Source organism: Tupaia chinensis, unplaced genomic scaffold (assembly GCF_000334495.1).
Source record: "Tupaia chinensis unplaced genomic scaffold, TupChi_1.0 Scaffold000140_1, whole genome shotgun sequence".
NCBI classification, from domain to species: Eukaryota; Metazoa; Chordata; class Mammalia; order Scandentia; family Tupaiidae; genus Tupaia; species Tupaia belangeri.
In genome coordinates, this window is record NW_006159610.1 from 8446016 (window position 1) to 8458849 (window position 12834).

Here is a 12834-nt window from a genome sequence, read left to right on the forward strand (position 1 = left end):
TTTAAGCCATTGGGTCCGGGACGCAAACCATGGTCGACTACGTGGGAGTCCAGCGACATAGCCATTATGCTAACTGCTGGTCCCTTTTTTTTGGGGGGGGGGATTCATATTTTGAATAGAGAGTCTCTAAGCACCATAAACTGTTATCTGTTTCAGCTGGGACTGCTAATTGGCTCAAACTAAGAGCAGGATGGGGGAGCATTAATTTGCCTTTGCTCAGGTGGCATGGTGGTTAATATGACTGATTCCCCTGTGGCTGACTGCAGTTCAAGTCCTGAACCTTGTGACTTTCTCATTTCTCTTTCTCTTTCTCTCTCTGGTAAAATTTAAAAATAACTAATAATAATGACAAATAAAATCTTTTTTAAAAAATTTGCCTTTTGCTGTGAGCAAAGTAAGAAGTCTTGAAGGCTCTTTGAGACTGTGGGATTTCAGAAATAGATTTTATGTTGTATCTGAACCAGCCAAGCCAAGGGTGTAGATAGTGACTCATCCTGGAGGTCACCTGTCCAGGTGTCACAGGAGCAAGCACTACAGGAAAGGTAAGGTTCAGACAGGCCCGGCCAGTTCCTGTGCAGAAAGATAGCTGGGCAGGGGTGAAATCTTTAGTCTGAGGGGCTATAGTGGAAGGTGGGAAGGAAAGCAGGATACATGGAATTGTTGAAACTTTTAATTGGACAGGGCTTCTTCAGAATAATAATAATTAGAAAAACATAACCCAGGTCTCCATGTCGAGTTATTTTGATCATGCTTTCTGAGGTGTTGAATTTTAGTGAAAAGAAAAAAAAAATTGCAACACTTGGGATGCTCTGTTTTAAATTCATGACATTGTTTTCTCTCTAAAATATATTTGAATCATGTAAGTAATCCTTGTTTTTTGCAGAACATTTAGCAATGAACAATATTTTTGGTGGTCATAGTTGATTAGATTTTCTGGACTAATTTCCCTTTATTCCTATTTTTGAAGAAATATCACCCTTTTGCCCTGCCCTCCCCAGGGAGCTGGCGCCAGTGAGGGTTTGGTGATGTGGCAGACAGAATCTGCGGTCAGATAGAGCTGCCTGTTGTGTTAAAGACAAACTGTGATCTCAAAGTGAGATCACTGAGCTTTTCTTCACTTTCATCTTCCCTCCTGTTTATGCTGGTTGTGAAATGCAATGGGAAACTTCATAAGACTAATGAAGCAGGAGGAAAGATCAAGTGATTATTTTTCATAAGCACGATAATTCTGGTCATGCTTTCCTTTCCCTAATGAAGTTTACAAACTGTGCAGATGTCTGGAGCAGACCACATGGCTGGAAATTAGTATCCAGGATTCAGGAGAGTCTTACTGCCTCTGTATCCCCATGCGAAGACCACTGCAGAGACAAGATCATTCTAGATCATACTAGAATGATAAGCAATTATTAACACTAAAGACTCACTAAGAATCAAACAGGATAAATATGTGTGCTTGTTGGAAAGAATGATAAAATCGTAAGTGGTCTGAGGATTCTCAGTGATGGGGACATCATAATGCAGTTGATTCAAAACTTCTTTGATATATTCTCAAGCACAAGGGAAAAGCCCAGTTCAGTTGGACACCTGTATCTTGTGGCTCACTTAGTAAGCATCTTTAAAAAAAAAAATTATAGAAGGAGAAGATCTATTTAAAAAAAAAATCATGATGAGCCCAGCAGGTGGCATGGTGGTTAAGGTGTCACATGACTGACTACAGTTTGAGTTCCAGACCCAGCAGCTTGAAAATTACACCCGGGGTGTGTTCATGTGTGCCTAAGATCCCGAGAGGAGAGTGGAGGAGAAGGATTGTGACATGGTCATCCCCCTGGTTGGTGATCTCTCTCTTTCTGTCTTTCTGTCTCTCTCCGGGGAGTACACACACCTTATGGCAAAAACCAAAACCAAAACCAAACAAACAAATTCATGTTAGAGTGCATGCATGCTCTATCATGACTTTATTTTTAATTTCTTTTAATTAATTAATTTTTTGGAGAGGTTTTTGCTCTAGGGCATGTACACTCATCAGAAAGACAGAGAGACAGAAAGTGAGAAATCAACCCCTGCCCCAGGGGGATGGCCATGCAGCAATCCCTTCTCCTCCATTCTCTTTTCAGGATCTTGGGCATGCATGCACACATGCCTGGCATGCGTTTAAGCTGCTGAGCCCAGGACTTGAACCATGGTTGACTACATGGTAGTCCAGCGACATAGCTATCACACCAACTGCTGGTCCCTCTGTCACAACTTTAAAGAAACACCCTTACAGGGCTTAGTCACTCCACGATCCCCGTCCTTCAGTTCTTCAGCCCACCAGGATCCTGGGCCTGTGTGCAAGGGCCCAGTGTATTTTCAGACTAACAGGACTGGGATTCAAACTGAGGTTGTCATGTGGCTTCCAGCTCTGCAGTCTGGTATGCTGCCAACTATGCCACAGAGGCTGGGTCAAGTAAGCACCTTAGAACCAGAGACTAACTCTTTCCATTTTGATCCTATCAGAATTTATGAAACACGGATTCTTGTGCTTTAGAGTATATATTCATGCATCACCTGGAAGAGCTTTTTGGAAATGCAGATTTCTTGGCCACATCCCAGGCTGCTCACTCAGAGAAGCCCCTGGTGATGATTCTGATGTAGGTAGGTTGAGTCCATCCTCGGAGCACATTATTACCGTAGTGGATTTATATGGATTGAAAAGATATTTGAGACAAAATATCAGTGTAGGCCCTATGCCATTAGAAAGGAAAGTCAGGTTTCAGTCTCACCAATCTTCTACTGAGAGCTAAGTGCAAAGAAAGGAGAGGTCCAAAGAACAGAGAACACAGAACAGACAAGCCTTAAGTTTTACTAACAGGTATATTTTTACAAGGTTGTATGTAAATCACCTTTGTGTGGGCTCATTTTTACTTTCTCTTTATTTAAATTCTACACATGACCTGGCCTGTAGCCTAGTGGTTAAAGGAAGTTGGATCCTACATAGCTGACCCTGGCTCGAATCCTGGCCCTTCCACTTGAAAAACATGCTGGGTGTGTGTGCTTGCATGCCCCAAATCCCCACAGGGTGGAGATATAGAAGAGAAGGACTGAAGAGAGGGGATTGTTTTCTCTCTGTGGTGCATACCCTCTGGCAATAAAAATCTAAGAAAAAAGAAAAACATCCTAACATATTATGTCCACTTTGGGTTTTCCTACAGTGGTAACTCTGCCACTTTTCTTTATTTTGCAGCCCCACCTAACCACTCCACCAAGAACTTCATGGCCCCTGGGTAGCCTAAGCAGTGCCTTGCAGCACTCTGCAGCAGCAGAACCTCTGGTTCACCTCAGCTCCCCCTAACCACAGTGCACTGACAGCCACTGCCCCTCATTCCCAGGGGCCATCTGCGGCTGGCTTCCTGCCTCCTTTTATGGCATTTGCATTCTGCCAGAGGGCCTGGCTCTTTCCTAACCTCTGCCTGGGCTGACTGTTCCCTGGTTGACAGTCAAGCTGTGGCTGGAGACCTAGAGTGGCCCAGCTTTGCTGCCTCCTCCAGGACACACCATCAGTCAGACTGGTTGTGCCATGGGGCTGGACACCTTCTGGCTCTGTTCTATAGTTGTTGATCACAGAGGCCAGATGCCATTCCCAGTAGACGCTTATGCTCCAGAGCCAGGTGTTCCTACCTGCATTTGCTGCCAAAGCAGGCAAAATGCACATTTACATTGAAAGAAAGAATATCGCAAAGCTGTTGATCATCTGTCTCTCCTAACATCGAGTCCTCTTTCGCTCTTACCTCTGCCCCTAACCCTCACAAATGTGTTAATTTCATCTGTTCAAAACCCACTGAATCTCATTGTATCAACATTTTTTTCTTTTAACCTGTCACAAAATGTCAGGGAACAGAGAGGCATAAATCACATGTTTGTGCTTAGAGAACTCATGATAGAAAGAGTAGAAACCTTTAAGGCCTGTGAGTCTCTTCCTTAGAGCGTGTTTCCTATTTTTTCTTAGTTTCCATTGGTAGGGATAGTGGGAATTTCTACTGGAACTTGGGTGCTTGGTAACATTGAGGGCTTTAGAGTTTAATCCCTTGTAAGCCCAGCTCCTTTGACACTAAGCAGGCTGATTCAAACTCAGGCAAGGGACAGACAGTGCCTTTCCGGGGTTTGCTCCAATCTGGGCTGTCGCATAGGTTTGGCTCTTTCAATGAGATTCTGAGATAAGTCTGTAGACTGAGAAGTAAGTCTACAGGAAAGCCAGGAAGGTGACAGAAATCAAGAGAAGCAGGTAGGGAAACAGCGGGGGTAGACACAGGCTTCTCTGTCCTGGAGGGACTAGAAAGTTCAAATTCTCTCAAGAGGCAGCCATATAGATCTAGGGTTGCAGATATAAATGACTTTTGCACTTTTCTTTTTTTTATTTCTTTTTGCTATAGGGCACGTGCACTTGCCAGACGGAGAGACAAAGAGACAGAAAGCAAGAAATCACCCCCCAGGGGGGATAGTCACGCCGCAATCCCTTCTCCTCCATTCTCCTCTCGAGATCTTAGGCACGCACGCACATGCGCCCGGCTGAGTTTTAAGCCACCCGGTCCCGGACGCGAACCGCGGTCGACTACGTGGGAGTCCAGTGACATAGCCATTACTGCTGGTCCCTATTTTTCTTTCTTGATGAGTATCTGGGCTTTGATATAAAATCTCTTAACTAAAAATATTATTTAATTTATGTTTTCTAAAAATATTGTGTAGGCCAGACAAATCATGTTCATCGGCCACGTATGAACTATGGGCTACTAATTTATGACATTTAGACTAGATTCTATCACCTGATTGGGCTCTACCTACTTGGCTTTTGCTTCCTTCCTGTCCTTTCTGGCTTTTCCTTACACTCCCAATCTCTGAGCTTGATCTTTTCTTTTTTTAGAGAGATTTTCACTATAGGGTATGTGTGCTTGCCAGAGAGAGGCAGACAGAAAGCAAGAAATCACCTTCCCAGGTGGATGGGCACATTGCAATCCCTTCTCCTCCGTTCTCCTCTTGGAATTTTGGGTACACATGCACATGCACTTGGTGTGAGTTTTAAGCCACTGGGTCCAGGACTTGAACTGCAGTCTACCATGTGGGAGTCTAGCGATGTAACCATTATGCCATCTGCTGGTCCCTGAGCTTAATTTTATCTCTTGTACACCTCTTTCTTAATTTCTAATTCCAGGTTCATTGTATGCCCCCAAGCTACTAATGTCATGTCCTCCTCTTCTAAGGTATTAAGTGATCTCTGAAGTCCCAAGAGCTCTAGTCTTCTAGGCTTCAGTCAGACTCGGGCCATTTGCCCTAGAAACATAAATGATTCTTCTAGTTGCCTGTGGCTAGAGCCTTTCTGGGAGAAGCTGCTTAGGCTGAGGTATTGTGTAGCTCACAGCATCTCATATCCCTGCAGGATAGAGCTTGCTCTCCTGTGCCCCATGCAGCTTCACCAAGCTGTTCTGTATTTCCTTCCTTCTCGTGGGCAGTGATAGCCATGAGAAGAATGTGTACTTTTTAATGGATCAGCTTGACTGGGTCATAGAGTACCCAGATACTTAGCTCACAGTTTCTGGGTGTGTGTGAGGGTATTATTGGATGAGATTAGCATTTGGGTCAGCAGACCCAGTAAAGCGGACTTCTCTTCCCAATGAGAGTGGGCACCATCAAATCCATTGAGGGCTTGAATAGAACAAAAAGTAGAGAAAGGAGGAATTTGGTCTCCTTTTTGCCTGACTGAGATATCTCATCTTCTCTTACTATCAGTCTGGGATTTATACCATCATCTCCCCTAATTTTCAGGACATCAGACTCAGAGTGAATCACAATACTGGGTTTCCAATTAGCAGACAGCAGATCGCAGATCGTGGGACTTCTCAACCTCCATATTTGTGTAAGTCAATTCTTTATTTATATTTATATATGTGTGTGTGTGTGTGTGTGTGTGTGTGTATATATATATATATATATATATACACACATACATATATATGCTATTGATTCTGTTTTCATGGAGATCCTCAACTAATAGAGTATCACTATGAATGAGAAAGTTTTGGGCATGCACACAATTTAAGTATTTCTGATTATTCATAAATTGTATGAAGAAACTATTATGTATAAAATATATATACTTTTTTTATCTTGCAAAACCAAACTCAATACCCTTTAATTAACTCCCCACTTAACTCTCTTTCACCCTCTCTCCACACCTGACACCACCATGTTACTTCTTGTCCATGAATGAGACAACTCTAGGTACTGCATATAAGAGGAATCATACTATCTTTTTGTGACTAGCTTATTTCACTTATCCTAATATCCTCAAGGTCTATTCAGGTTGTAACATGTATTATAATTTCCTTCCTTTCAAGGACTGAATAATATTCCATTTTATGTTTATATCACATTTTGCTTATCTGTTCATCAATCAAGAAACACTTGGGTTGCTTTTATTTTGTCTACTGAGAATAATACCAGTATGAACGTGGATCTACATGGGTGGTCTCTAAGAAAACCAATATTGGCATTTAAAAATCAATTTTAAAGTTTCAAAATCTGAAATGGGTTCCCACACTATTCCTGCATTTCAAGGCCTCTTTTGTGTTCACTATTTATTTTTCCAAGTGGATATTGAAATTTTTAATCATTTTTATCATATTCCAAAAATGTCTGTTGAAATGTTGATAGAAATTATAAAATAAATTATGTAAATTAAATGTAAGCCACATCTTTTTTCATCTTTTTTGTAAGTCAAATATTTAGTATTTTCACCAACTTGTGTTAATACAATTTTAAGCAAATGCCAAGAAGTGATAATCTTCTGAATAACAAGGAACACCAAGGTAATCTTTTTCAACTTCAGCCACACTATTAGTGGCCAAGATAGTGCCAGTCACTGTTATTCAGATTATTGCATGTTTACTATATCATCAATTTTTAGAGTGTTCCTGATGGTTTCATTTGCTGGGGTCAGAGTACTGACTAAAATCAACAAAAGCTCAATTGCCAATTTCTCAAGTGCTGGAAGTAAAACCATTTTGATATTAATGTTGGTAGTTTTTTCTTATTGCCTATGCTAATTTCTTAGTTCTGTTGCTGTAGAAATGGGATTCAGGCCAGCATTTTCAACTGGTGTAGATAAAATGACCTCGATAGCATCTGCTAAACATGACACAGTAGGATTCCATACCACTCAATGTTCACAAATATTCAGTTAACTGTAGGGCCAATTTTATTTCTGGAGTATGACCTCCTGTAATAAGAGCTCTCCTCACTAAACAGCAAAGAACACATAGGACAGCATGAATGGAGGGCTCATTTCTTCAATCCCCGTTTTGTTAGAACTACGAACAATTTTATGTGTTTTTCCAGGGCTTGCACAGCCTGTAATCTTGAGCAGTTTGCCAGAACCATTTAAATCGACCTCCTCAGCTAACTCAGCAGAACCCAGCATGTTAGTGTGAATTGGTTAATAAGAGCAACTGGCTTGATTCCAGTTGTCTTACAAATGAATTTAATGTCTCCCCTTTTAATATCCTTAGCCACTATATATGTATGTGTGTATGTGTGTGTGTGTGTATATATATATATATATATAATCTTTTTTTTTCCAGAAAATGTAATGCAAGTTTACTGGGGGCATCACATAGAATCCTTCTGTATGAGAAGGACATTATATCCCACTTTTTAAATTTGCTGCACTAAATTTAGAATATAATGACTATCCTCTCATGGCACTTGGTCCATCTGTACAGGTCAAAAATGGTTTGATTATTCACTTCTGTTTTAGGAGCAGATAAATACAATGGAATATGCCTGATTTTAATCTTTTAAACTTTGTTTATGCTAGAATTTGCCACTTTCGGAGTGAGAAGTAACCCTTTCATTAAGTCAGTCACCAGTAGTCCCATCAAATTTCTCTAAGATCTATAGTAGCTGTGGCTGGTTTGATCATTTTCATCACATTTACACTCATTGGAGAAAGCAGACTTGAATATTGAGAGACAACCTTTGGCTCCTTGGGTTCAACAAAGTGGTGGAACCACTTAAGAGTTTCTCTGTTACTAAGTTCCACAGGTTGAGGCATGTTAGTCAAGATTTCAATACCCTTTTCCAAAGCCTTCTGGGATGACTTGGAATGATGGTTCATTGAATCCCTTTTTGAAGAAGCTTTGTACAGGAATTTGAAAGCCAGCCAGCAGGCTCCATGGCACAGTGGTGACCCATTGCTCAAAAGAAGTCAGATCTCGGGGCCAGTGATGGCGTGGTGGTTGGGGTGCTGGACTCCCACGGGGCTAATCACAGTTTGTCTCTCTCTGGTGAGTTCATATGCCCTATAACAGATTTTTTAAAAAAAACAATTATAATAAATAATTCTAAAAAAAAAAAAGAAGTCAGATTTCACATAGCGACCACAAATGCTGCCTCAGTCTACCTGAAACATGTATAGCATGTGTAAGAGTGACCAAGATCCAATGGGAGAGGAGATTGGAGAAAGGGGATCATGGAATGACCAGACCCTGTGGAGGGTGATTCTCATCCTCGCCCTCACTTGTGAGCTCATGCACATTATCATGAATAAAGAAGAAAGTCAATGTCTATGCTACTTCTCCCTGTCTGCTGCAATTCCAGCTGGTTTAGAATGGGACCAGAGTCAGGGAACTTTTAACCTCTGAGTGTTTCTTATGCATAGCCCAAATTGAGAGCTACAGTCTAAACTTAAGTTCATATATAAAATGGGGGGGGGGATAACCTCACCGGGCTGCCGTAGAGATTAAGTGATATAATTTGCAGTTAGGCAGAGTGCCCAGTAAGTGGTAAAACACACAACAAATGACAGGCATTGTTATAATAATCCTCAGATTTAAAGAGATCAGAGCTACATCATCAGGTCATAAAAGGACACTGGGAACTCAAGGCCCTAGTCTTGGTTCATTCAGTTTATGATTCTGAGGTTGCCAGGCTGTGCCCATCGTAGCTCTCACCAACCAGTTTTTATGGTTGCTTGTTAGTCTTTGCTCATGCTTTTGCTTTAACTCTTTCTCTGCTCGTGAAAATACCATATTCAAGGGTGTGTGGTGAGGTACAGGCTTTGGAGTTGGCAGCTAGAATTAAGAACCTGTCTAGACACATACAATTTTATGATAGGCATATGATCTAAGCCTCAGATCTAAGCCTCAGTCCCTTCATCTGTAAAACGGGGATACTTACTGTGTATAAAACATGGCCTACAAAGCACAATACCCAGCATGTGGTAAGTGCTCTGTAAATGTTGACATTGCTTGCATTTACTGCTTTCACTTGACAATTTGTTCATGGTACAAACCCCATTGACCTCTCCTCTCTAATTCCTTTATTAAATATTCATATTAACTAGTCTTTCACTAGCTTGGTGCTTAGTGCATTGACCAGTTCTCAGATATTTTCAGACTGAAGGTCTCTTTAAATGAACCAGTATCCTTTCTAAGACTTTAAGTGTTCCCTCCCTCTCCCCTACTTATTCATGATAAGTGTTTGTATACACACGTTAGTGAGCATGTGAGAGAGATGAGATCCACCACAGGGTCTGGTCACACTGCCATCCTTTTCCTTAAGTCCTCCAGTCTGTTGGATCTTGGGCATTTGCGTGCATGCCTTGTGTGTTTCTGGCTGACTGGACTGGGGATCTGAACCACAGCCACCATGTGGGATCTGGGTTCTGTCAAGCAACACATTACAGCTGCACCACAGAGCTGGCCCCAAGCCTTCAGTTTCTGTTTAGCATGCTGTTTTCATTTAAATTCAGTGGGCCAGGCAACAGTTTCATGACTCCTTTGGAAAGATGATTCTGTGCTAAGCACCAATTTGGATTGGTGCTTAATAAAACAATCTTAGAAGGAGCTCATGTCTTCTGTACCAGGACACAAAAAACTCTCCATGAATAAATCTGTCCTCTCAGAAAACATGTTTCCTTAAGTAAATGAAAAAGATCTTCAAATTTACATGGGTTAAACTCTAGCTTGTACTTTACTATAAACCTGATATTGCCAGATTCCCTGTTTTGCTGCCTTAATGTAATTCAAAAAACATTTTAGTTTGGGAACAGCAGATGGTGTATTGGTTATGACTCCCATGTAGTTGACCGTGGTTCGAGTACTGGACCTGGAAGCTTAAAACTCACACTGGGTGCCTGTGCACCCATGTCCCAAGTTCTGAGGAGAATGGAGAAAGGATTGTGGCATGGCCATCCCACCTGGGGAGTGAATTCTCACTTTCCGTCTCTGTCTCTCTGGTGAGCACAAATGCCCTATAGCAAAAATCTCTCTAATAAAACAATTTTTCAGTTTTAGAGCTGGCTCCAAAGCCTAGTGGTTAAGGGAGCCAAATCCCACATGGTTGACCAGTATGAATTCTGGTCCCAATGACTTGAAAAACGTACCAGGCATGTGTGCATGCATGCCCCAATCCCAACAAGATGAAGAAATGGAAGAGAAATGACGGCCATACGATCATAAGCCATTAGAGGGTGCCATTATCCACCCCCGCCCCCCCCATGATGGATGCACATGCCCTCTGCTAATAACAACAAAAAGTATTTCTGTTGCCCTCTGCACTGTGCTTAACCACTGTATTATGGGGCCAGCCTCCCTTATGCCAGCTTTTCTTCTTCTACTTCTTTTTTGTTTTAATGAAAAAAAAAAAAAGACTTCTTTCAAACTTTTCTTGACTGCTTAAGAAATAGGGCCATGAAGATACAGTTGGCAGATTAAAGATGTTTTTCCTGGGACCCACCCAGCACATGGCATAAGTTACATCACTTGACTCCCAAGTACTTGACCTGTCTCGAGTCCTGGACCCGGAGACTTGTAACTCACACTAGCATGTTTGTGTGTGTGCCCAAAGTCCTGAGAGGAGAATGGAGAAGGATCTTGGTATGGCCATCCCCCCTAGGGGTGATTTCTCACTTTCTATCTCCGTCTCTCCAGTAAGTACATGTGCCCTGTAGCAAAAATCTCAAAAACAAAACAAAACAAAACAAACTGCAACCCGTAATTACATAAGAAAACATATCTCTAACTTATATCCTCTTCTGAACTTACCACACTGCCTGTAAATGTGGAGAACCTTAGGCATAAACACACACACGGCATGATTTTCATGCCACCAGGTTTGGGACTCAAACTATAGTCAGTCATGTGGAAGTCCAAATGCCTTATCTACCATGCCAACTGCTGACCCTGAGCACTTTATATTTTTAGCAGATTATTTGTCTGCTAAAATTGACTTGGAAAAATCTGTTGGTCAGACATATTCTAACTAGTCACACAAAGCACTATCAGCATAGTTCTATCAACATAGTTCTTTTCAAACATACTTTAATATTTAACATCATGATTTTAGAGAGCATGAAAGAGGTTTAGAGAAGGTAAGTGACTTAAGGTCATCCCATCAGTAAGTAAACTGTCACAAACCCATGACTTTTGAATGCAAAACTGTCCTTTTACTATGCTATACTAAAATCAAGGGCAAAATCCTCCATGCACACTAAACTCCAAACATTGGAGGGAAAACATAAATAGTTTAGGTTTTGGCCAGAAATCCAATTAAACAATATGACTAGCCCCAAAGTGGAGTTAATTTTTTTTCTGATTGCACTCATCTTCGTTTGTACCTTTGGTCCCTGGTGTCCTGAAATGTATCACCTTCCATGGCATCAAGAGTCAACTTACCCCGCTCTCCAGCTGGTCCTTGCACTTCAGTGCAGGTTTGGAGTTACGCCGTGTTTAACCTTTGGTTTGAGGGTACAGTTATGTACAAATGAATTTTAGCTTGTTTCTGATTTTCAGCACAGAGCAGTGGCACACCCTTATTGTTGGGTTGTCTACAAACTTCCCCACTAACTTGCTAATGCTCAGTGCAAGCTCAGGTATGAATCCTGTGGAAGCTCTTTATCAGCTAACCAAGACACTGATTTCGTCACTTAAAAAAAATCTAACCTGGGACCAGCAGTTAGCATAATGGCTGTGTCGCTGGACTTCCATGTAGTTGACCATGGTTCAAGTCCCGGACCTGGCGGCTTAAACTCCCGCCAGGCGCATGTGCGTTAGTGCCCAAGATCCTGAGAGGAGAATGGAGAAGGGATTGTGGTGTGGCCATCCCCCCCCCGGGGGGTGATTTCTCACTTTCTGTCTCTCTGTCTCTCTGTGGCGAGTGCATGTGCCCTAGAGCAAAAACCTCTCCAAAAGAAGAAGAAAAAAGACTAAGCTAATTCTAAGTTCCTCTTACATTCAGTCCTCCAAATATTGGAAATCATGTAATTCAGAACATCTACTTAGTTACACTGGTTCAGGCCGTGAGTTGTTTCCCAGCACCACATCCACCTACACCTGGCTCAGCTGCATCAGCCAAGAGTAACAGGGCATTTGCCTGAGTCTAAGCAAACTCCTGAGATCTTGCCAACACTTCACAACATACCCGTTCTCGTTCACACAATCTAAAGGACTTCATCTATTTGTCTCTGTATCCTTTACAACTGCCACGTGGCAGGTGCTCAGTAAAGTTCTAAATGAATGGATTCTCAGCCTTCTGTTGAATTCACTTCTATCAGATACAAATCATCCAATTTTAGGTAGCTTTTTTCCTTTTTTTTTTTTAAACAGACTATAAAATAGGCCTTAGCCATACCATCTGGATTATGCATCTTTAAAAATATCATTTGTCTAAACATATGTACTGAGAGTCTTACTAGTTCATGAATCATTCAGTGTTGTAGGAAAAGAAAATTGTAGCTCAAGTAGCCGCTATACATACACTTGCCTATGCACTTTGCTCTCCTTGCCCGAGAGAGGTAGAAATGGG

At 41.6% G+C, this 12834-nt stretch overlaps 1 long non-coding RNA gene and 1 pseudogene across 6 annotated transcripts in view; one reads left to right on the top strand and one right to left on the bottom strand.

Moving 5' to 3' along the window:
- LOC102488903 (uncharacterized) overlaps nt 1–12834 on the top strand; it is a 111636-nt gene that overhangs the window by 92372 nt on the left and 6430 nt on the right. For 3 of the 6 annotated variants that reach the window (XR_003548832.1, XR_003548827.1, XR_003548831.1), the window contains 2 exons: nt 2497–2634; nt 5797–5887. This is a non-coding gene — a long non-coding RNA (uncharacterized LOC102488903). The remainder of the gene's footprint in view (nt 1–2496; nt 2635–5796; nt 5888–12834) is intronic. The other 3 variants (XR_003548828.1, XR_003548830.1, XR_003548829.1) reach the window with 1 other exon arrangement.
- Nucleotides 6905–8309, bottom strand: LOC102477831 (T-complex protein 1 subunit delta-like; annotated as a pseudogene).